This window comes from Petaurus breviceps, unplaced genomic scaffold (assembly GCF_028583685.1).
Source record: "Petaurus breviceps papuanus isolate PSGF00001 unplaced genomic scaffold, PetGlider_PUasm1.0 90700, whole genome shotgun sequence".
Lineage (NCBI taxonomy): Eukaryota > Metazoa > Chordata > Mammalia > Diprotodontia > Petauridae > Petaurus > Petaurus breviceps.
Window position 1 is genome coordinate 8,896,537 of NW_027187315.1, and position 23,933 is coordinate 8,920,469.

Consider the following 23,933-nt stretch of genomic DNA (forward strand, 5'->3'; position numbering starts at 1 on the left):
GATTATTCTGGTAGCAATATGAAGGATCATTTGAAGGGGAAGAAGAGTGAAGGTAGGAATAACTAGATAAAAAGCAGAAAATGGATACAACCCTACAGTTTTGACCATGAGAAATGATGAATGGTGCTGCCACTGACAAAAAAGAGAAGTCAGAAGGAAGAACAAATTTAAAGAAAAAAATAACATTTTGGTTTGGGATATGTTGAAATTAACATGCCAATGGTAAAGATACCAGGTAGGCAATTACAAGATATGAGTCTGGAATAGAAGAGAAATTAAGACTAGAAATAGAGATTTGGGAACCCCCTGTACTGAGGTAGTGGGTGAAGCCATGAGAATGATAGAAAGGAAACAGTGTAGAGAGAGAAGAGAGGGACATTTGGGGAACATTTTCAATAAGTGGACAGCTAGAAGACAAGGAGTCAGTGAAAGAGGAAGAGGAATAATTTGAAGAGAACCAAAAGAATATATAGGATCATTGACCTCAAGGGGAGAAATATTATAAAGAGGTCAACAGTATGAAAAATTGCCAAAAAAAAAAAAAGGTCAAACTGAAGGAAGACTGAAAAAAAATTGATTTGGCAATTAGGAGATGACCTTTGAGAGAGTAACTTCATTAGAATGAGGTGGTATAAGACTGTCTTCAAGGAGTTATGGAATAAGCAGCATCAGAGGCAGCTAACTTTCTCCAAAAAAATTGGCAGTAAAAAGCATGAGATAGGACAGTTATCTGTACTCAGTTCAACAACAATTCAACAGCTTTTTATTAAGTATCTACAATTTCAGATATTTTCCTAAGTATTCTGGATACAAAGATATAAATGAAAACAGTCCCTTCCTTCAAGATGTACATAGATAATAAAATACAAAATATATTTTTAAATGAACGCAAAATTGCTTTTAAGGTGAGAGAGAATCTAAAAACTGGAAGGAATCAAAAAAGGTCTTTCATTGAAGGAAGCTCAGTTTGAGTTAAGCCTTGAAGGGAGCCAGGGGTTTCAAAAGACAGAGGTGAGGAGGGAGACATCATGGATAGAATAGAAAGATCAATCAGTTTTTTTTTCTAGTATCATAGTGTCTGGAGTTGAAGATACTTGAGTTAGCAACAAACTAACGTCTACTTCTCTGGCTCCCACCTTTGGGATGTAGCTATCAATAGCCCTTTCATTCACCCCCTTTCTCCTTTCACTGTGCATGATCTATCCTGGTCACTGTTCTCAACAACAGAGAGGAAATTCCTGTGAAAGAGAACAATGGAATGAAAAGTCTGGACCACCAAGTTTCCTTCTACTTACCAGTTCTCTAGAAATAGTTTCTCTTTTGACCAGAAACCCTGAGGGTCTTCCCCTCCTAGGTTAATTTTTTTAAAAATTAAACAGACTAGTCTTTGACTCACTTCTTATATAACCCTAATCACTGAATGGGAATTGATTGCCTCAGTCAAAGTCAGAACTTTGAAAGACTTTAGCTTAAAAAGGCCAACACATCCCACTGCATCCTGGGTCATCTCTCCAGTTGTCCTGATCTATATCTGGTCATTGGACCCAGATAGCTCTGGAGGAGAAAGTGAGGCTGGTGATTTTGCACAATCTTTATTCACTTAAATACAATTGACTTGCAAGTCAAGGCATCATCTTCCTAATGTCATGGTCCTCTTGAGATCAATGGACAAACCAGACAATCTCTTTTCCCAACTTAAAACTACTTACTGATGACTCAATGCCTAGGGTTAATGATCCAGAAGCATATAATTTGATATTTTATCTACTTTTCAAGGAATTATGAAATATTAATAAATCATTAAGATTCTGTTCCATATTATCTAGCTCAGGAACACACACACATGCACATCTGAGTGGGGAGGGAGGAATGGAGAAAACTCATTCTATACTGAAAATTCAGACAAAGATGGTTCATCCTTTCTGTGTCTTCTCTCTGCATATTGTGTCAGTGGCAGTTCCTCCATTTTTTGTAACTCTCCATTCAAAAAGAATGAATTATACAAACCAGAACAATTACAATCAAACAAATCTTTATTTAGAGTAAGCTAGCATTAGTACTAATTGAAACAGAGAATGTAAATGAACTTTAAAAAGCACAGGGAAATGTTATACATGATTTTCCTCCTGGTCCAAGAAAAGGGGTGTAAGGGTTATGTGATTTAAAGATCTTCCATGCCCCATTGGACTTGCTGATGTAGCAGGAAGGGGTGGGGCAAGAGGAAGCGGAAGCCAAGCTAGAGTTCCTGCAGTGACTGGCGGTGGCAGGGGCAGCAGCAGCAGCAGCAGAGGCAGCAGCCGTGGTAGCGCTAGCGGCTGAGGTGGAGGTGGAGGCGCAAACCCCTTTTTGAGCCAGCCAGAATTTCTGCTAAGGACTCCTGCTGAGGACTGCCAGGGGCTGGAGCTGCTAGGAGCATGCTTCCTGGACGCTGAGTAGTTGCTGTGAGTGGGGAGAGGAAGACCTTTGCCTGAGGTAGCCTGTTCTGTTTTAAAGGCTTGAGAATGTGGGTGCTTTCTACTTTATCTACCTGTGCCAATTTCATAACTACTCTGATAGCTTTGACTTTCTGGTTTTGGGACTCAGTCTTTTGGTATTTTAATAAATGTTCTAGCTTATTCCCCCATATAGCAAGTCTGATATATTTTGTGATTAACAGCTACATCAGCATATCTATAATTTCCATAGGCATTATGAGTATTGCATTGCTGATACAAGGGGGCATGCAAATACCACCTCTCCATCAGTCTTCTCACACAGAGAAGTTGGATAACACTAAGACCTACTTCATGCCAAGTACCCAGGCTGTCTCATCTAACCACTTCAGGCAAGCTCACATTCCCTTCCAGCTACTTACTTAACCAGTAAGGTCCTTCACCTAACCTCAGGTTCCTCATCTGAAAAATGAGGGTGATGATACTTTAGGTGTGTGTACCCAACAAAATTGTTTTGACAAAAATTCTTTGCCAACTTTATGCCATCTCCTTATGAGTTAGTGCCTGGTCTGGATGTTGCTGCTATTTATTTTCAACATCGAATAATGCTGTTGGTGAGATGATCAAGGTTTGGAACAGCAGCTAGTGACTTGCATCACCAGTTATTCCCCTTTCTAAAACTAGCATAGATTGGGGGGCTTAGGGGGAGGGGATGATGGATCCCTAACAAATAGAGCAATCTGAAAATGGAATGCGCTTCTTTAGGGGAGGGCATGGGTTCTCCTCCCTGAAGGTCTTCAAACAGAGGCAGGACAGCCTCTTATTGGATATGTCACAGAGGAGACTTATTTAGGTACAAGTCAGACCAGACAGGTGACCTTTAATATCACTTCTATCTCTCAGACTCAATTCAAGTAAATCCAATATAATGAGACTTAAAAAAAAAAAAAACCTATGGTATGGTTTTCTTTTTTCCTTCTTCATATCCTTTTGTTTAGATTTTTCTTTTTACTTTTTGGAGGGGGGAAGGTAGGGCAATTGGGGTTAAGTGACTTGCCCAAGGTCACATGGCTAGCTTTGTATTAAGTGTCTGAGGTCACATTTGAACTCGGGTCCTCCTGACTCCAGGGCCGGTGCTCTATTGACTGCGCCACCTAACCTCCCCCCCTTCATATCCTTTTAATATTTTTATTTATTTTTAGCATTCATTAAAATATTTTTTTTGAGTTGCAATTCTTCCTTCTCTCAAGCCACTCCCTTACCTACTGAGAAGGCAAGTAATATGATACCCGTTAGATATGTGAAATCATGTAACACTTATTTCCATATTAGCCATGTTGGTTTTTTTTCTGGAGGGGGGAGGACAGGGCAATTGGGGTTAAGTGACTTGCCCAAGGTCACATGGTTAGTAAGTGTTAAGTGTCTGATACCATATTTGAACTCAGGCTCTCCTGACTCCAGGGCCGGTGCTCTATTCACTGTGCCACCTAGCCACCTCTATGGTTTTTTTTTTTTCCTAAAGGCAAGAAATAAACAAAACAGAAAAAGTATGCTTCAATCTGCATTCAGTTTATCAGTTCTCTCTCTGGAGGTGGCTTCATGAGTCCTTTGGAATTGTCTTAGGACATTGTATTGATCAGAGTAACTAAGTCTTTCATAGTTGATCATCATTACAATATTGCTGTTACTGTGCATAATGTTCTCCTGGTTTTGCTCGTTTCACACTGCTTGAATTCACATAAAACTTCCCAGGTTTTTCTGAAGCCATCCTGCTTGTCATTTGTTATACCACAATAGTACTCCATCACAATCATATAGCACAACTTGTTCAGCCTTTCCCCAATTGATGGGCATTTCCTTGATTTCCAATTCCTTGCTACCACAAAAAGAGCTCCTATAAATATTTTTGTACAAATAGGTCTTTTTCCTTTTTCTTTGATCTCTTTGGGATACAGCCCTTGAAGTGGTATTACTGGGTCAAAGAGTATGCACAGTTAGCTCTTTGGGAATAGTTCCAAATTGTTTGATAAAATGATTAGAGCAGTTCCCAAGTCTACCAACAGTGAGTGCATTAGTATTCCTATTTTTCCAAATTCCCTTCCAGCATTTGTCATTTTCCTTTTCATTATAGTTGCTTTTTAAAGGATCTTTAAAATTTCTCAACTTACTCTAATTGCTGGGTTGTTTTACAGTAGCTTCTAGGTGCTAAATTAAGAAACCACTGAATTTCTCTTTTAAAAAATCTTCAAATTGCCAATAAGCCTTGAGTATCTGATTTATTTGCCATTGATCAGCTATGCCTTCATAGAGTTAAATTTCATTTTTGAAGTCCAAGATCAAGGTTGAAGATGACAAAGTTTTCCCTACTACCCCAAGACAATTGGCTTCTGAGCTCTATTATGGCCCTTGATGACATCACAATGAGTTCATCAAATCCTTTAAGTATTTATTGTCTCATTTGAGACCAAAGAAAGAGATGTGATACAGTGGAAAGAGTACTTACTCTTGGCTTTGAGGACTTGGGTTCAAATCCCACTTGTGACACTGGGCAAGTAGAGGGGAGATGTGCAATGGAAGGCAATAAGCATTTAAATATTTTCCAAGCACTGTTCTGTTCTCGTCACAAATGGTATCTCACTTGGTCTTCACAGAGCAGCCCCGTGAGGTAAGTGCTATTATAATCTATACTATAATCTATCATAATTTTTTAATGAATGCTAAAAATAAATGAAAATATTAAAAGGATACGAAGAGGGGATAGGCTAGGTGGTACAGTGAATAGAGCAGTTAAGGAAAATGAGGCAGACTGGTTAAGTGACTTAGCCAGGGTCACACAACTAGTAAGTGTCTCAGGACATATTTGAACTCAGGTCTTCCTCACTCCAGGTCCAGCACTCTATTTGAGCCACCACCTGCTTCAGGGACAAGTCATTGAACCTCCCTTGATTTGAATTTCCTCATCTATAATATTATAAGGAGGTTGGGGAGATGACCCCTAAGGTACCCTCCAGTTTTCAGTCTATGATCTCATGACCAAATGTGGAGTTGTACCTTTCTGCTTTCTTTCACAGCATCTGTGTCATCAGATGTCCCATTTCAGAGGATTATGGATTATGAGCTGGAAGATATCTCAGAGATCATTTCCTTTTAAACTTTATGGAGAAGATGGAAGTGGAAGAATAGACTGTCTTTTTAAGAATTAAAAAGAGGATGTAGGTCTCGTAATTTAAACATTGTCTTTGTATATCATGGAGATGTTGAAATGATTGGCCATCGGCCATTGGTGTTTTGACTCTGAAACAGATGTCACTCTGACACTGAGAGAAAAACTCCATAAAACTACTATCAGCACATGGCTGTAGCCTCTTAAAGTAGAACATAAGCTATAAAGAAATGAAGAAACAGAGGGGTTCTGAAGAGCAACAGGGAAGGGGAAAGTCAGTTTCTTGTGTATGTGCCAAATGTAAGGAAGATTATATTGGCTGTGTCTATATTTTTCAGGTCACCAGCGTCAGTTTTGGGCTTTGATGTGGTTCCATGTAAGAAGCCACAGAGGAATACATCAAGGATGTCCTAATGATGTGCAAGGGACAGGCTGAGCTTAGCCTGAACTCACAGTGATGTTTCCTCATTATTAGAAGTACTTGCTTATGATTGTTGGATGGTTGCCCAAGTAGATATTGCCTGGGGTGGGGGATGGGAGTTGGAAGGAAGGGAAGAGGAATGGAAACTGGTTTGTGTTATTTCTAAAATACTCTATGGACAGGGCTGTTGTTAACAATTTTTTGTTTGCTTTATTTTTTTAAAGATTCCTCTGGTATTCATTTATAACATATTCAGTTACTTTTTTAATATGAATAATATGAATACACTTATCACATACCCATATCCCAAAAGGTCAATTATAACAAAAATATCTACAACAGTTAGAATTGCATTCCCTAATTCTCTGAGCCTTCCCAATAATGGTAAGACTGGAAGAAAAATACAAAGATATTAAATATGTCGTAATCTCTTTCAGTCTCTGCTGTCCTTTGCCCAATGTAATCAAACGACATTTTATAACTTTTTTTTAAAGGTGACATAGTAAAATGTCAGTGGAGAATTTACAGATTTAGGAGGATGGAGACACTTAGGCTAGAAGACCTGTGCTCTACTCCTAGCTTTGCCACAAATTTTTTCGACCTTAGGCAAATTGCTTCCAGAAAACTGAATTTTCTCAACAGTAAAATGAAGCAGTTGAACCAAATGATCCCTGAGGTGCCTTCTACTGCTAATACTCTATGAGCCCCAAGGGTCAAGTTTAGTTAAAATTGTTAGGAGAAAGGTTTTCCCCAGCTAATATCGATTGTTTACCTCTGTCCCACTTGCATCTTTTGCACCTTTTTAAAACAACAAAAATAAATGCTTTGCTTTTGCCTGTGTTGCAATGAAAGACAGTAATTAGCCAGATGAAAATAAGACATCACTACAGTATCATGAGAAGCATGCTTCCAGAAAATAACTTGTAATGACTAGCAGAGTAGATGGGCTGTGGAAACAACCCCAGTTGATAGGCCTCTGAAGTTATTGCCTTTTAAAACTCCATCAGCAGAGCAAACACTTTTGAGGTCTTCTTACGTCTATATCCAATAATTTTATGTTAATGAAGACCCTAGAAATAGTTATGCCATTGAGAGACTTTTAGCTGGGAGCCCCGTGTCATCAAAAGGGGACATACCTAGTCATTCTGAGCAGTCATTCTGCCCCTGTCTAACTATTTTAACTTGTTGAGGGGAACAAAAGGATTTTTCTTTTTGGGGAAAGTTTTGAGTTGGAGATTTGTGTAGAACAGCAAATCTGGAAAGGAGCAAAAAAGAGTGATTTCACTGTGATAAAAAAAAAAAAACCCTATCTGATCCTAGTATCCACTAAAGCAGACTGCCTCTGTTCTAGACACATCTCTTATTCCTGTCACTTTCTAGAATCTTTACTAGCACAAACCCTAGCCAGACACTTATAGAAGAAGGCTCCAGGGGTTAGTGACCTTCATTGTATGAGAAACCTACATCCCCACACATTCAATCATTTAAAATGGCTCCCTATTACCTTGAGTATCAAATATAGATTCCCCTGTTCGGTATTTAAAGTTCTTCCCTTTCTTGTCTCTTCTGATCTTAACTCATTTGACATAATTACTTCACTCCACACATTCTACAAGGCAACTATTTTGGCCACTTGCTATTCCTCACCCACAACACTCCATCCCCTGTATCTGTCTTTGTCCCAGGCTTGTAATGTTCTCCTTCCTAATTATCAGACTCTTGGAATACCTAAATTTTAAGATTCAACTCGAGCACTTTCTGCAGGAAACTTATCCCAGTCCCATTTTCTACTGGTACCTGTATTCTCCTCTAAGGCTACTTTCCATGTATACTGTATGTACCTTATATATGTTGATTTATGTATGTTTTGTCAACTCCATTAGAATGTAAACTCCTTGAAGTCAGGGACTATTTTTGCTTTTTCTTTGTATCCTAAAGCTCAACATAATCCTTAACATGTAGGACATTCTTAATAAATGTTTACTGATTAATTAATGCCCCAGGTCAAGCCTTAGTCTCTTCAAATAATCCCTGGAATTCCATTTAGTAAAGCCAGTCCCTATCATTTTCCTTGGTGACTTCAGTATCAAAGCTATGTACCAAATATTCTCTCTTCTCAGGTCATCAATGTCCCAATCTCTCATGATTCCCATAATCCCATACCAATTCAATTCCACAGACATTTTTATGTGCTTATGTCCTTCTACCACTTCCACTACCTAATTCCCACTGAATCTGGTAGTTTCCCACCTTGTTGTAATCTCTATCTTGATTCCTCTTTCTCCCAGTCCAACAACCCTGTTCTGACTTCACCTTCCTCCCTTAACAGCCTTGACCCTAGTAAGATGTATCAAAAAGGCACTGTCCTCCCTCCACCTTTTAATCCCTTGCACCTTTGTCCTTCCACTCTTCTTGCCCCATTAAACCCCAGCAATGGTTTACCTTTGCCATAGACCATCTCTGCTTCTGTTCCCTAGCTGCTAAGAGCTACTTCAAGAAGTCATGAAACCATGATCTGGGCTCATTACAACTGTATGCTATTAAACCCTGATGCCCCCTACGACTGCAGCACAGTATTCCCATTCAACTGATTAATTCCTAGTGGTTGTTTAAAATCTATTCCTGTTCCTTCAATTCTCCAAATGCACCAGCCATGAATCTCTCTCAATAACCATTCCTCCATTGTACCCTCTGCCCATGCCTTGGAAGACTTAGCCTAAACTCCCTCTATGGGATCTCCAGGCTTTATGTGGTCTACTAGATCTAGATAACCCTAGAATTACTTCACTTTACTGGCTGCCAACTTTTCAATAGCCAAAATTGTACTATCTACCACCACCACTCCAGTTACAACCCATTAGTTGGGTCTAGTCCCATAACCAGTCAGTACTGTCATTGATGCTGGAAAGGATGTGTCAGTCTATCCACCCATTGCCCCATTCAACATCCCATAACTTTCCAAACTAATATACCATATCATGACCACCACTTTTCTTTATGTATTATCTTCTCAATCAGAATAAAAATACATACTCCTCCCTAATTCCACAACAACAGGAACTATTTCTACTTTTTTATTTGTATCTCCAGTGCTTGGCACACAGTCAGCACTTAATAATTGTTTCGTCAAAGAATTGTTCTCTCTTGTCAGGTGACTTCACCTCTTATTTAATGGAGAAGGTTGACAATCCCTTTTGAACTCCTTCATGAGTAGGAAGTGTACTGTATTGGAAAGAATAGTGAACTCAACGTTTAATGAATTAAGTTAAAACCCCAACTCTGATGCACTGTCAGTTAACCTCTCTAGGCCTCAGTTTTCCCACATGTAAAAGGATCTTTTTAACTATGAGGGGGCATTGATAACTACTTACCTGATCTAGGTCCTGCTGAGTCTTATGGTCACCTTGGTGGGTTTTATGTGTCCCATTAGGTGGAAGGGCTATGTAAGTGCTGTCCTCTCTATGATTCTCAGAGAGTTAGCAACTTGCTCTCAGCTAGATCCATTTCTCTCTACAAGGCAACATCAACTTGTTGTTAAGGGGTGTGTGGATTTGAGGACTTACCCAATCAGAAAGCAGCTCTGAGCCCCCACCTACTGTTCCAACCCCTGCTTCTTTCATATTCAATGATAACTAGTCACATTCTTGTCATGTGAAGTTGGATCACAATAGAATCAGACAAGTAGGCTTGTATACTGCATACAGTTGTTTCTACTCAATATAAAGTTGTAATACTGGCCACCCTGACCTCCACTACCTGAAGGACAGGTGTGTTGGGTATTAGGGATTGAGAGGTGTCTAGGTTCTCTGCCATTGGTTCCAACCTCCACTGACAGTGTTACCCCAAATGTAGGGGATGTAGGTCCTCTACACTCCAGTTTCAATTAGTCACTAATAGTTGGATTAACTTTTACACAGAAATATTTACTTCAGAAAGTATAATCACAAATATATACAAATATACTCCTCCCTAATACATGGGAGGCATAATTCCCCTCTCACTTTGTGCCTCAGTCCCTAGAAAAGGGAAGGGGAAGATGATTTAGATTATAGTTTAGCTCAGTTCTTATGGAGCACAGTCCCATTTCCAAGGTCAAAACCCTCCTTAGGCATGAGCACCAAGCACCCTGGCTTCTCAGGACTTCTGTGCTGGGATAACTGGCTGCACCAACCCACTTGTAATCCTGGCTCTAGGATCATCATGGTTTGAACTCCAGGGTCCCATGAAGATCACCTCCAACACCTGAAAGTAAGGAAGACTAATAACACAGAACAGAAACAAATACCCCCAGGTCCATTTCTTGGAGTCAGGATAAAAGAGAGAGCAGGGGAAGGCAAGTCAAACTCCTTTCCCTCTCACTCATTCAGTTTATAGCAGAACCAGAACTAGCTAGGTGTAGAAGGTTAAGTTGCCAAAAAGAGCATAGCAGGAGGTGGAGTCAAGATAGCAGAGTAAAGGCAGGGGACTTACCTGAGCTCTCCCCTAAACCCCTACACCAACTTTAAATAAGTCTCTAAGCAAATTCTACAATGGCAGAACAAACAACAACAAAAAAAGAATGAAACGATTTTTCAGCCCAAGACAACTTAGAAGGTCAGCAGGAAAGATCTGTTGAACCAGGATGAAAAAGGAGCATAGTTCAGCATGTGCCATGGAAGTGTGGATTGGGCCCCAGCAAACTAGGAGGAGGCTTTGGGGTGACTGAAAATCAGTAGCAGCAGTGATAGTTTCCAGACCTCTCAGTCCACAGATGATAAGGGGGTCAGGCAACAGGTTAGAAAGAGATCTACAGGTGTCACTTTGCTGACACCAGGGGCAGGACTCTGTTGTATTGCCTATACTTGGATCTGGGTTGCAGTCCTGGGTAGTCCCAGTATGAGGAGGAGCACTAGCATAGTGGAGCTTGTAGTTACAAGTAAACAGAGACCCTAGCCACAGTTCCAGGGTTGAAAAGAGTGCTTGTGGTTACTCACAAACCAGTGCACAGTATAGGAGAGTAGTAAATGCACTCTCCATAGATCATACCACCTGGAAGAACCAAAAACTTACAAATCCCCCAAATTACCCAGCTACACAAAAATTCTGAAACTTGGGACAATGACCACTCCACTTGGGAAGGAGAGTCCCACTTTAGCATAGAGTTAAAAGTCAAGAAATAGACTGGAAAATAAGCAAACAACAGAAAAAAAATTCTGACCATAGAAAGTTACTATGGTGACAAAGATCAAAACATACACTCAGAAGAAGACAACAAAATCAAAATTCCTGCATATAAAGTCTCCAAATTAAAATATGAATTGGTGTCAGGACATGGAAGAACTCAAAAAGGATTTTGAAAATCAAGTAAAAGAGGTAGAAGAAAAATTGAGAAGAGAAATGAGAATGATGCAATAAATATGTGAAAAAGAGTCAACAGATGGATAAAGGAGGCAAAAAAAATTCAAGAATAACATCTTAGAAAACAAAACAGGCAAAATGGTAAAAGAAACACAAAAATTCAATGAAGAAAAGAATGCCTTGAAAAGTAATATTGGCCAAAAGCTCACTGAAGAAAATAATTCCTTAAAAGTTAAAATTGGGCAAGTGGAAGCTAATGGCTTTATGAGATATCAAGAAAAAAAATTTTAAAAAATGAAAAAATAGAAGAAAATGTGAAATAGCTCATTGGAAAAACAATTGACCTAGAAAATAGATTGAAGAGAGATAATTTAATAATTTTTGGACTACATGAAAGTCATGATCAAAAAAAGAGCCCAGACATCAACTTTCAAGAAATTCTCAAGGAAAACTGCCCTGATATTCTAGAACCAGAGGGTAAAATGGATATTGAAAGAATCCACCAATCATCACCTGAAAGGAATCCCAAAATTAAAATTCCCAGGAATATTATATCCAAATTCCAGAGCTCTCTGGTCAAGAAGAAAATACTGCAAGCAGCCAAAAAGAACAATTCAAATATCATGGAATCTCAGTCAAGATAACACAAGATTTAGCAGCTTCTACGTTAAAGGATAGAAGGGTTTGGAATATGATATTCTGGAAGACAAAAGAGTTGGGATTACAACCAAGAATCACCTACTAGCAAAACTGAGCATAATCCTTCAAGGGGAAAAATAGATATTCAATGAAATAGAGGACTTTCAAGCATTCTTTTTTTTTAAGCAATTGGGTTTAAGTAACTTGCTCAAGGTTACACAGCCAGTTTTTGTGTGGGGGTATTAAGTATCTGAGGCTGGGACTGATCCTGGGTTCTCCCAACTGCAGGGCTGGCACTCTTACTCACAGCACCACCTAGCCACCCCTACTTTCAAGCATTCTTGATGAAAAGACCAGAGCTAAATAGAAAATTTGACTTTCAAATACAAGATGCAAAAGAAGCATAAAAATATAAACAGGAAAGAAAAATCATAAGGGATTCAATAGGGTTAAACTAGTTATATTCCTACATGGGAAAATGATACTTATAACCCCTAAAAACTTTTTTATCATTAGGGCAGTTAGAAGGAGTATTCATAGACAGAAAGCAGAGGTGTGTCTTGAATGTGATGGTATAATTATTTTAAACAATATAATTAAGAGATGAAAAAAAAAAGAATGCACTGGAAGAAAGGGAAAGGGAGAGATAGAATGGGATGAATTATCTGACCTAAAAGTCTGAAAGATTTTACAGTGGAGGGGGAAATAGGGGAAGTAGGGAGAGGAACATATAAACTTTACTCTTAGAGGAATTGGCTCAAAGAGGGAATAATATGCACACTCAGCTGGGTGTAGAAATCTATCTTCCCATACAGGAAAGTAGGAAGGGAAAGGGATAAGAGAAAGGCAATGAGGGGCAAAAGCAGGGAGGAAGGGGGTAGAGCTGATAGAAGGGAGGCAGTTTGGGGGATGTAAAAGTCAGAAGCAAAACACTTTTGATAATGGACAGGTTAAAAAGGAGAGGGACAGAGAGTAGGATAAACAGGGGGGAAATAGGATGAAGGGAAATACATAGTAATCATTACTATGAAAAAAAATTTTACAGTGAGCTCCTCTCATAATAGAAAACTGAGTCAAATTTATAGAAATAAGAGACATTCCTCAATTGATAAATGGTAAAAGGACATGAACAATCAGTTTTCAGACAAAGCTGTCAGACAAAGTAATCAGTGCTATATAGAGTCATACGAAAAAATGTCCTAAATCACTATTGATGATATGTAAATTAAAAACACCTCTGAGGTACCACCTCACACCTGTCAGATTGGCTAACATGACAAAAAAGGAAAGTGACAAATGTTGGAGGGGATGTGGGAAAATAAAAATACTAATGTACTATTGGTGAAGTTATATACTGATTCAACCATTCTGAAGAGCAATTTGCAACTCTGCCCAAAGGGCTATAAAACTATGCAATACCACTTGGGTCTGTAGGCCAAAGAGCTAAGAAACAAAAAGGAAAAAGACCTATGTGTACAAAAATATTTATAGCAGCTCTTTTAGTCATGGCAAAGAACTGAAAACTGAGGGGATGTCCATCAGTTGGGAAATGACAGAACAAGTTGTTGTATATGCTTGTGATGGAATACTGTTGTGCTTTAAGAAATAATGAGCAGAGGCAGAGGCAGGCCCGGAAGGCGCAGCCTGCAGAGGCAGGCCCGGAAGGTGCCTGATCAACTGGGAGGGCAAGTCATCCCACAAACTACAAGGGCCACTACCAGGCCTATCATCAAAGGGTTGGGACTGGAAAGAGCAAGGTAAGAAGCAAATACAGGGGCCCCTGTCCTGGACAGCAAATACTCCTGGGGCTACCACTTCATAGCCCAGACATTAAAAAAAAAAAGGCCCTATCAAGACCTCCAAAGACCAGGATGACAGACTGAACCTCACCTGCTCCAAACCCACCTCCACTGACCCTGATAACATAGTAACTATTGCCCCAGGGCAAAACCTTCTACATTAAAGGCTTGGGATCCCTAGAGGAAGGGTGTGGCTAGAGCCCTGCCTCAAAATGGGCAGAAAGCAGACTACAAAGACAAAGACTCTGCAGTCCTACTATCCATCAGAGTGAGGAACCAAACTCAGAGGGAGACAATGTGGACTCCACACCCATAGCTGAAACATCAACAGAGAATGGGTCCCAAGCACAGAAAGCTCTCCTAGATAAGATCAAAAGGAACTTTGAAAACCAAATGAGAAAGATAGAAGACAAAATGAATAATTCTCTCAAAACCAAAATTGCAGAATTAGAAAAACATTATAATGAAGAAAACATCTCTCTAAAAAGAAAAATGTATGATATGGAAAAGGAGCTCCAAAAATTAACCAAGGAAAATGATTTGCTAAAAACTAGAACCAACCAAATGGAAACAAATAACTCTATGAGGAACCAAGAATTAGTCAAACAAAACAACAAGAATGAAAAATTAGAAAAAGAGGTAAAATACCTCAAAGAAAAAATAACTGACCTGGAAACAGATCCAGGAGAGATAATCTGAGAATCTTAGGCCTACCAGAAAATCATGATGATGGGGGGCGGCCAGGTGGCTCAGCGAGTAAGAGCACCGGCTCCAGTGTCGGGATGACCTGGATCAAATCTAGGCTCAGATACTCAGCACCACACCCAGAAAAAATAATTGGCCGTGTAACCTTGAGCAAGTTACTTAACTCCGATTGCTTAAAAAAAAAAATCATGATGAAAAAATGAGCCTGGACAACATTCTCCAAGAGCTCATTAAGCAAAAGTGCCCTGAGATACTAGAACCTGAGGGTAAAATAGAAATCGAGAGAATCCACTGGACACCTGCTGCAAGAGATCCCAAACTGAAAAGTCCTCAAAATGTTGTGGCCAAACTCCAGAACTACCAGATAAAAGAGAAAATACTTCAAGCAGCCAGAAAGAAACAATTCAAATATCGAGGGTCCACAGTAAGGATCATACAGGATTTGGCAGCCTCTACACTGAAAGATGGAAGGCAGTGGAATACAATTTTCCAGAAGGCAAAAAAGCTTGGGTTACAATCAAGGATCACATACCCAGCAAGACTGAGCATATGCTTCCAGGCAAAGAGATGGTCATGCAATGATATAACAGAGTTCCAGACCTTCCTGATAAAAAAGCCAGAACACAATGGAAAATTCAACCTCCAATTACAAGATGCAACAGTGACATAGAAAGGTAAACAAGGAAAACACACACACACACACACACACACACACACACACACACACACTCCACTACTTGATAAGAGCAAACTGGTTATAGACAAGTAGAGGGTATGACTATAAAATACACAAAATGACAACTAAAAATAAATCTTATTAAGGTCTACAAAGGGACTGCAATGGAAGAAGAGTAATGAATGAAGTGGAAAAGGGTAAATTATGCTGCACAAAGAGGCATAAAAACAGTATAGCAGAGGAAAAGAAGGGAGGGAGATGAGATTCATATGAGCTTTTCCTTCATTGGTCCTAGTGCAAGTAGTGTTTAACAACCAGTTAAGCAAAGGACTCTATGGAGAAGAAACACAAAAAGTATCATTTTAGAGGGAAAGAGGGGAGGGAGAGGAGCTTCGCATGAGATTTGTTCCTGTCACTCTTGGTGCGAAGAACACATAACATACTTCATTAAATATAAAAATATCCTACAGGCAGTAGAAGGGGGAAAGGGCTATGAAGGGGGGGGGAGTAGTTAATAGGGAGGGAAGAAGTAAGGGGAAAGGGGAGGAAAAGGGAGGGTGGCTGATAAGGGAATACTGAAGGAGGGGGTGATCAAAAGGAAAACTATTAAGGGGGGAAGGAAGAAAAGGGGTAAAATGTGAGCATTAATAGGGGAGGGAATAGGATGGAGAGAAAGAAACAGATAACAATCATAATGAAATGTGAATGGAATGAGCTCTCCCATAAAAAGGAGATGGATAGCAGAAAGGATTAGAAATCATAATCCTACAATATGCTATTTACAAGAAATACATCTGCAACAGAGGAATACACACAGGGTAAAGGTAAAAGGCTGGAGTAAAATATATCATGCCTCAGCTAAAGTAAAAACAAAGCAGGGATAGCAATCCTTATCTCAGATAAAGCAAAAGCAAAAATTGACGTAATTAAAAGAGATAAGGAAGGAAACTATATCGTGTTAAAAGGCACCATTGAGAATGAAGCAATATCATTACTTAACATATATGCACCAAGTGGTATAGCATCCAAATTCCTAGAGGAGAAGGTAAAGGAATTAGAGGAAGAAATAGATAGCAAAACTATAGTAGTGGGAGACCTTAATCTCCCCCTCTCTGAACCTGATAAATCCAACCTCAAAATAAACAAGAAAGAAGTTAAGGAGGTGAACAGAATTTTAGAGAGGATAGGTATGATTGATCTCTGGAGGAAACTGAATGGGGATAAAAAGCAATATACCTTCTTCTCAGCGGTTCATGGCACATACTCAAAAATTGACCACGTTCTAGGGCATAAAAACCTCACAATTCTATGCAGTAAGGCAGAAATATTAAATGCATCCTTCTCAGATCATGATGCAATAAAAATTATATGCAATAAAGGGCCATGGAAAGACAGACTAAAAACTAATTGGAAATGAAACAATTTAATCCTAAAGAATGAGTGGGTCAAAAAACAAATTATAGAAACAATCAGTAATTTCATTCAAGAGAATGATCATAATGAGACAACATACCAAAATTTGTGGGATGCTGTGATAGTAATGGCAATTAAAGATTCCCCTGTATTGGCTTGGTTTTCAAATTGATTGTATTAAAACCCAGAGTTTGTTAATCCCACCTGTGGGATGGGCTTGTTGATGTGAAAAGAAAGTCCTGAAGTGGGAGGAGCTGGTGATGTAGATTTGGAGAGACAAGAGAGAGGCGGAAGTTCTTTTTGGAAGCAGCACCTCGTGGAGAGAGAGAGACTAAGAGATTGCTGGTGGCCGCTTTGAATTGCCCTGGACTTTTGAGACCTGCCCCCTGAGCTGCCAAGGACTGAGGAGACATGGCTGTTTTGCTGGTACTTTGTCTGTCTGTTTTGATGTTATTTTGCCAGATTTGTCCACTGGTGAAAGACTGTCCTGTTGAAGAAGTCCTGGAACCTGGCATTTGGTTAAGAAGGCCTGAGACTGTCCTGCAGACAGAGAGTGAATACTGTCCACTGGTGAGGGACAGTACTGAGAGTGAATACTGTCCACTGGTGAGGGACAGTACTGTTGTTGCAGGGGTCTGGAGACTGTCCGGCAGACAGAATGAATACTGTCCACTGGTGAAGGACAGTGCTGTTGTTGCAGGGGTCTGGGAACCTTTCTGTTGGTTCAGAAGCCCTGAAGAAGGATTTTCTTGTTGTATGTTTACAGAAATCCTGGGAGAGGGCTTTGCTAATGTGTTCAGGGGTTCTAGGACTGTTCTACAGACAGAGGATAAATTCATGAAGGGACTGGCAATGTATCTTATGGCCTTGCTAAGCCTTGTCTCCCCAGGAACTAAGATTGCTGAGAACTTGCCTCCTGTCAAGATGAAGAAAAGACCTCCATTTGGGTATTAAGTGCTGTGTTTAAACTTGATGTAACTCTGGGGTAGATTCAATTGTGATCCAGGGGTGGGGAACTTTTGACCTTTTTGTGTTCTATGGTTGAGCAAATGAATGTATTTTACTTATGTTTGGAAACTAATCTCCATTTGAGAAGAGGGGCTTTGTGGTGGACTTAATTAAGGTATAGCCTAGGGGTGGAGAAGTATTTAGAACAGGGACTTTGTAATTGATTGAATGATTGGAAGATCCTGGGGTGGGGTAGTACTTGGAGATTATTTAATCACACTTAGTAAATGCTGTATTTTGAATGATGTCATGTTTTGATCTTCTCTGTTCTTGGTTTGTCACTGAATAAAATAGAGAGCACCTATGCTGGTATTTTGAACCTGGGAAGTTGCCTTTGCTTGGTATTACATTACAGATGCATTAAAGGCAGTTCTTAGGGGATGTTTTATATCCCTGAGTGCATACATGATTAAATTAGAGAAAAGGGAGGTCAACGAATTGGGCATGCAATTGAAAAACCTAGGAAAAGAACAAATTCAAAATCTCCAATTAAATCCTAAATTTGAAATATTGAAAACCAAAGGAGAGACTAATAAAATTGAAATTAAGAAAACTATTGAATTAATAAATAATACTAATAGCTGGTTTTATGAAAAAACCAACAAAATTGATAAACCCTTAGTCAATATGATAAAAAAAAAAAAAGAAGAAAACCAAATTATGAGTATCAAAATTGAAAAGGGTGAATCTACCTTCAATGAAGAGGAAATCAAACAATAATTAGGAATTATTTTTCCCAATTGTATGCACATAAATTTAACAATCTTAGGGAAATGGATGAATATTTACAAAAATGCAAGTTGCTCAGATTAACTGAAGAGGAAGTAAATTACTTAAATAATCCCATCTCAGAAAAAGAAATTGAACAAGCCATCAGTCAACTCCCTAGGAAAAAATCTCCAGGGCCAGATGGATTTACTAGTGAATTCTATCAAACATTTAAAGAACAATTGATTCCAATACTCTACAAACTATTTGGGAAAATTAGTGAATTTTTTTTATGATACATACAGCTTTTTGTAGCTACTTCACCTATAATAGCAAGCTGTTTCTCAACCTGTTTGCAGTAAATACAACTAGTCCTTCTTTCTTTCCCCCTGGAAAAAAAAAAAAGAAACAAAAATGAAAAAGAAAAAAGTTCCATGAGCAGAAATTCTATCCCTCCTTCACCTGTCCCCTTCACTATTTCCCAACTTCATCCTCCTCCACCCTAAGCAGATTGTTGCCCAAGAATATATTATAATTCTTTCCAAGTATGGAGCAAGAAACACACACATACACATTCACAAAGCCACTGGCTAATTATACTAGATAAATAACTAACAACAAAAAGAACTACAGTTAGAGCATTTAACAGCAAAATCTTTCAGAATAGCGGGCAAATGAGTCAAAAGCAATTATTTAACAAGCTAGAGAGGCAGCTCTGTCGGGAAAAATCTTTGGGGTCCCTTGAGTCTCGGAGGATCCCATAAGAAACCTTTTTATTTTAGAAAGGAAAAACAAAAGACTCCATCGTGTTTCTCAACAGCTCAATAAAAACCTGTAAATAAGGCATTTTGAAGGTTTAGCACCAGTGTATGCCCAAAGTTGATCAACCTAAAGTAGATTATAACACTTCCTACTCATTCTCATTCCCTGAAATTCTGTTTTGGGGCAGTTAAAGAAGTCAGCTAGGATCAAGTTTTCTGTAACAGCCGTTTTTGTATCTACATTCCCAAAATGTCCTATTTTTATAGCTTTAGGGCATAGCACGATGAAAGCCTGTTCTATGAAATGGATTTCTCTGGTTAGACCTGGAAACCTGTTAAATGAAATGGATACTTTAGCAAGCAATGAGAAGTTACACTGTATATACTTCATGTCTCCTAACTAAATCTGAATTATGAAGATGGACATATTTCAAATAATGAAACTCTACAGAAAAGAGGGAATAGAGGAAAGAATGATGGAGGGAACATGCATTTATTAAGCACCTACTATATGCCAAGCACTGTGCTAAGTGCTTTACAAATATTATCTTATTTGATCCTCACAACATCCCTGTTTGCATCCTCATTTTATAGAGGAGGAAACTGAGGCAGGGAGCAGTTAAGTGATTTGACCCAGGTCACACAGTTAATAAGAGTCTGAAACAGATTTGAACTCAGGTGTTTCTGACTTCAGATTCAGAGCACTATCCACTACACCACCCAGCTGCCCCCAGGAAATGTAGGATAAGAAAAGAAAGTGGACCAATTGTACAGAAAGAGATGCAGAACATGTGGTTAGCCCAGATACTATGCTGGTATTTCAAACGTCACTTAAAAAGGCCTTTGGCATATTGGGTGGATCTTCTATAGAGGATTTGTGGGAGAGTATGGGAAAGAATCACACCCAGTGAGAAAGAGTGGATGGATTACAATCTACACTTTTGAGGGATATTGATCAGACCATGAATGTTGTAGTGTCAAACTTATTTTTTTTTCTGATTTCTGTACCTCCCCCTTCAAGTCCATATTAGCTAATATTTCAGGGCATAGCCAAACAAGAAATATCTATAAAGTGTCTGTGGCTAGTGCAGATAAAAGGACTTGGAACCCCTCTTACACCTGACAAAGAAAGGGAGAACAAGGGAAAGAATCTGAATGAAGTACTAAATCTAATCTAACAGTCTCTAACTTTTGCTAAATAAACCACTGTAGCTCTATTACGCATGAATATATCTAAACTCCTATTAAACTTATCTGTACCTTCAGTTTTTCTATTGTTGTTTGGTCAGTTAGTCAAATCCCATCCTGCTTGGTGCCATTTGGAGTTTTCTTGGAAAAGATACTGGAATGGTTTGCCAATTTTTTGTCCAGCTCATTTTACAGATGAGAAAACTGAGGCAAACAGGGTTACATGATTTTCCCAGGGTCACATAGCTAGTAAGTGTCTGAGGCCAGATTTGAACTCAGGTCCTCCTGACTCCAGGTTTGGCACTCTGCCCACTGTGCCACCTATCTGCCCTTCTCTCTTACTATAGGGTAGATAAAAGCACTCCGTGTTTCCTGACTCTTTGTTCTTATTTCAAGGAGTCTTAATTCTGGAAGCCCTTACTTCTACTTTGGAACCTCAAACATTAAGTTTGAAAGCCCTAGTACAATTAGACACTCAGCTCCAGAATGCATGCCTCCCTTTTCCTCTTGTCACACTCTTGATAACACTTTATGTTCCAGGTAAGACTGTGTAGCATTGCTTACATGAGTAAGTAGTTTAGATCTAGGGACCCAGCAGGAAAAACACCTCCCAGGCTCCATAAGACAGTATTTACAAGATCAACAGCACCCTTTATTTCTTCTTTGCAGAGGCCTTTTTTTGTTCCTATCTCTAGGGTCTTTTACTCATGCTATGGTAGGAACTGTTTCTCTTTCCTTATCTCCTCTTGGCCTCAGTGCCTGGGATGGAGCTGCTTCCCTCCCTCAGAGCCTGAGGGCTATTTCTGTATAAACAGCTGCAGCATGGTGCTCTAAGCCTTTCCAGCCACAGTCCTCACTATAGTGTCTAAGTGGCAGTGAGACTGGCAGAGCCTGGAGGTATCAATCATTATGACCATGCCAACAAGGAGGAAGAAGACCTGTTTGTTTAAGAGAAAATTTCATTTTAAATGGTTCTCAAAAAAACTGATTCTGCTGTTAGAAAAGTAAACACAGCCTGTCTCTGCTCTTCATGCCAACATCCCAATTCCATTTCTTTGATCTCCTTGTGGACTGTCTGTGAGCTCTTCATTCTTAGGCACTGAAGCCAAATGGCCCCCACCTGGAGTGTGACTGATCCGAATTTGTTGAAAATAAAGAGAAGATAAGTCTGGACTGGAGTCAAATCAACCCTAAACTCCTCCCTGGGATAAATAAGGAAGTCCAGAGAGCCAGTAATGACCTGATTAATCTGTTTTTAAATCTCAATAGTTATGCAAATGAATATTTAACTATTTTTTAAATCACACCCTGGAGAGTGATATGGTATTTAGGCACTATATCTCATCTCCTAGCCAAATCCCATCTTTTTAGACAGATTCCAAGAATGCAGAATCTCTTGCAGATGAACTCATTTTCCTTTACTATCTAATTCAATATTGTAAATAGCTTCACTTTTTCACAGACTCCAATTTGGAAGAGAACTTAGGGGTCATCTAGTCCATCTATTATTACCTGAGACTAGAAACAATTTATGCCAGCAGAGTAAAAAAGTAGGCTTATTTCATTCATTTTCCTACCAGAATCCTTCCAAGAAGCATTTGGTTTACTTTGTTTTTGTTGTAGGTATTTTTTAAAAACAATAGTCATTAATACATTTCTTGCTACATAAGTACAAAGTTTTCTCCTATGTTCCACTCTAGTTAAATTCCCTATTTCCAAATCTTAAGAAAATATGTGTGGAAAAAGTATAAATGAGTCATCAAAGAGTTAATTTCCAAAAGCCAGCTGTTTAGGTGCTGGAAATAGGGTCTGACCCTCAGGGTACAGTGAAAGAGAAGGAGGCAGAGACTTCATGAAGTTGTGGGAAATGGATTGTGCTGCCTCCAGCTGCAGTTTGTATACTTAAAATTAAACCTTGCTGGGTTAAGCTCTTCATCTTTAAAATAAAATGTTTTTAGCCCCTCCCCCACTTTGGATTATTAAATGCAACTCTTTTTGATGGGGTCTAATTCAGACATGATTTGCTATGAGATGTTAGATGGCATCAGCAAATCAAATTATATTATAAGTTTTTCAGAATATATTCTGTCATCTCCAGAATGTTTTCTCCATAATTAGGTTTTAGTTAAGCAATATGGGAGTAGATTTCTCTCTATGTGTCATCATTCCCTGCCTAAGGCATGTTTAGCTTAATATTTTAGAATTTTAAAAATTATAATTGTTTAGAAATTCATTAAAGAGTTACTAAGAAATTAAACCCTTTTAATTAGCACTTGAATAACATTTCCTCAAGAGAAGTTGAAATATAATTATATTTTTACAATCATTCTGCTAACTTAGACATTTAATAGAAAAAGAAGTGTAAATAAGTATATGGAATGTACTATTATTTTCATCTGAATCTTTGGGGAAAAAAACCCCCAACAACTCTGGTGTCAGTGGTTGATATTCCCCAAACAGTGGCTAAAGACCCACAGTCCTTGCTGTGATGGCATCCAGTTGCTACTGATTTTGTCACCCATAAAATGTACTCCACTAATTTCATGCTTCATGATGAGGTGGGGCAGGTTCAGGGAAGGTTCTAAATGGTTTAAATGTTATCTGGGAACCTATCACTTAACAGAGCAGATTCATTCTGGCAAATTTTGCTATAAATTCAAGTTAAATGAATACTATTTTCCTCTGCCCTTTCATAGGCTATCAATATAAAGCAATCAGCAAGCATTTGTTAATGACTTACTGTTTTCCAGGCAGGAACTGTGCTAAGTGTTGAGGATACAAAAGACAAGAGGGAAACAGAACTTGCCCTGAAGGAATTTCCATTTTAACAGGAAAGAAGTCATGAAAATATGTTGGTAGTTGTAGGCATATATGCATGTATATAATATGTGCACATATATTTGTGTGTATGTGCATTTATGTGTATGCATATATGTGTGCATGTTCATGCACATATATACATATGTGGGGGGGGGCAGGTAATGTGGTTTCTCAGAGACTATCTGCTAAAGTATGTGAAGCCTTAGGCCTCAGTTAGGTGACCTTGGGGGAAAAACAAAACTCTGGAAATCCCCTTGTCACCCCACCTGCCAAATAAGGGAATGTGAACAGAACAGCCAATCAATTTAAAAGATTACATGAGGAAGGGGAAGGTTGAAGTATTCGAGTGGTTTTCATCTATATAACCCAGCTTTGGCTTCTGTACAGCGACCTCTTCTCCCTGGATTTTATTTTCCAGTGACTGGACCGCCCACTTCTCCCAAGGTTCTAATAAAATTTTCTACCTTCACTTTGAGAGGTCTCCGAGTAGTCAATTCTGAGTTAGAGTCTCCCTACGCCACACAGTTTTGGGGGCTGGTCCCAGGATCATGTGACTTGGTGGGGAACGACCACAACCCCTATTTGGAGGCAGGTGCCAGTGGGACACTTTATTCCTGTGGTCTCCGGAGCAGGGTGGTATTTCTCCTCTCTGCCGAGCAAAATACCCAGAGCGGAGAGACTCAGTGAAGGAGAATGGGAAAGTGCTGAATCCGAAGCTCCAGGTACAGATGTTGGATTGATTGAGCTTGCAATCAGGAGAACCTACATAAGTGTAGCCCGAAGGTAAGCACTCGGGAGTCTGGGGGTCAATTGGCTGGATTGAGGGAGATCCAAGGGGAAGAGCCTCTCAAGTAAATTGTGTG